Source organism: Mandrillus leucophaeus, unplaced genomic scaffold, assembly GCF_000951045.1.
Source record: "Mandrillus leucophaeus isolate KB7577 unplaced genomic scaffold, Mleu.le_1.0 Scaffold5, whole genome shotgun sequence".
NCBI lineage: Eukaryota > Metazoa > Chordata > Mammalia > Primates > Cercopithecidae > Mandrillus > Mandrillus leucophaeus.
In genome coordinates, this window is record NW_012105364.1 from 4901936 (window position 1) to 4904614 (window position 2679).

Genomic DNA, 2679 nt, shown 5'->3' on the forward strand with positions numbered 1-2679 from the left:
AGGAAGGAAGGAAGGAAGGAAGGAAGGAAGGAAGGAAGGAAACAAACATATAAAGTTATAGTAGTCCCAAGGTTTGGCTCCATAGCTATATGGGTAACTGCTATGATTCTAATGTGTCCCCCACAGTTCATGTGTTGGAAACTTAATCCCCAATGCAACAATCTGGAGAACAAACCTTTGAGAGTGATTAGGACCTGAGGGTTCTGCCCTCATGAATGGATTAATGCTATAATGGCAGGAATGTGTTAGTTATCTCAGGAGTGTGTTCCCAATAAAAGGATAACTTTGGTGCCTCTCTCTCACTCTCCCTCTCTCTCTCCCTTTCTCTCTCTCTTCCTCCTTCCCTCTGCCTTTCCCTTTCACTCTCTCTCACCCAATGTGATGCTTTTTCTGCCATGTTAAGATGCAGCAAGACGGCCCTTTTCAGATGTGGCTCCAGGATCTTGAACTTCTAAGCCTCTAGAACCATGAGCCTAATAAATTTCTGTTCATTATAAATCATCCAGTCTGTCAGTATTCTCTTATAGCAGTACAAAATGGACTAAGACAGTAACTCTACTGTCTTTAAATTTAATCCTAATGTTCAAAATAATGGCCAGGCACGGTGGCTCACACCTGTAATCCCAGCACTTTGGGAGGCCAAGGAGAGCAGATCACCTGAGGTCAGGAGTTTCAGACCAGCCTGACCAACATGGAGAAACCCCCCCTCTCTACTTAAAATACAAAATTAGCTGGCGTCATGGTGCATACCTGTAATCCTAGCTACTCAGGAGGCTGAGGCAGGAGAATTGCTTGAACCCAGGAAGCGGAAGTTGCAGTGAGCCAAGATCCCACCATTGCACTCCAGCCTGGGCAACAAGAGTGAGACTTGATATCAAAAAAAAAAAAAAAAAGAGTACATCCTTATTTTATAATCTTAAATAAACAGAGGAATATAGAGAAAAAGTGAAACTTTCCACTTCACCCTTCCCCCAATCTTATTCTCCTCTTCAAAAGACTATTAGTAGTTTGATGGCTGGGCTCAGTGGCTCATGCCAGTAATCCTAGCACTTTGGGAGGCTGAGGCGGACAGATGGCTTAAGGTCAGGAGTTCCAGACCAGCATAGGGAACATAGTGAAATCCAGCCTGTACAAAAATTAGCCGGGCATGGTGGCACATGCCTGTGGTCCCAGCTACTCAGGAGGCAGAGGTAGGAGGATTGCTTGAGCCCAGGAAGCAGAGGCTGCAGTGAGCCGAGATCACACCACTGCACTCCAGCCTGGGTGTCAGAATGAGACCCTGTCTCAAAAAAAAAAAAAAAAAAAAAAAAAAAAAGACTATTAACAATTTGATATAGGCCAGTCGCAGTGGCTCACACCTGTAATCCCACACTTTGGAGGCTGAGGCGGGTGGATCACCTGAGGTCAGGAGTTTGAGACCAGCCTGGCCAACATGATGAAACCCCATCTTTACTAAAAGTACAAACATTAGCTGGGCATGGTGGCAGGCACCTGTAATCCCAGCTACTTGGGAGGCTAAAGCAGGAGAGTCGCTGGAACCCAGGAGGCGGAGGTTGCAGTGAGCTGAGATCGTGCCATTGCACTCCAGCCTGGACGACAAGAGTGAAACTCCATCTCAAAATAAAAAAGAAAAAAACACAGTTTGATATAGTTTTAGTTCTCTTTCTATGTAAACACATACACATTTGTAGACCTATGCAGGTACTCTGTTTTTGCTTATTACATAAATGGGATTGGGGATTGTACAGAATGTATTCAGCAGATAGGTTTTTGTTCTTTTATACAATATGTCTTAGAGAGCTCTATACATTGTTTTTTGTGGGTTTTGTTTTGGTTTGGTTTCTGTTTGTTTTTTGAGACAGGGTTTCATCTTTCACCCAGGCTGGAGTGCACTGATGCAATCTTGGCTCACTGCAGCCTTGACCTCCTGGACTCAAGCCATCCTTTCACCTCAACCTCCCAAGTAGCTGGTCATAGGCATGCATGATCATGCCCAGCCAATTCTGTTTATTTTTTATAGAGATGGAGTTTCACTGTGTTTCATTTTTATGTTTTTTTTTTTTTTTTTGAGACGGAGTCTCACTGTATTGCCCAGGCTGGAGTGCAGTGGCACGATCTTGGCTCACTGCAACCTCCAACTCCCAGGTTCAAGTAATTCTTCTACCTCAGCTTCCTGAGTACCTGGGATTACAGGCGTGTACCACCACACCTGGCTAACTTTTTTTGTACTTTTAGTGGAGACAGGGTTTCACCATGTTGGCTAGGCTGGTCTCAAACTCCTGACCTCAAGTGGGCCGGGCTCGGTGGCTCACGCCTGTCATCCCAACACTTTGGGAGGTCAAGGCAGGTGGATCACCTGAGGCCAGAGTTCAAGACCAGCCTGGCCAACATGTTGAAACCCTGTCTCTACTAAAAGTAAAAAAAAAAACCCGGGTATGGTGGTACACACCTATAATCCCAGCTACTCAGAAGGCTGAGGCAGGAGAATCACTTGAATCTGGGAGGCAGAGGTTGCAGTGAGCCGAGATTGTGCCATTGTACTCCAGCCTGGGTGACAGAGCAAGTCTCTATATCAAATTAATTAATTAATTAATTAATTAATTTTAAAAGTAAATAAATAAAATCTGCAACCATTCTTTTTTCACCATTGGTGAAAACAACTAGTAAAGAGTTCTCAAA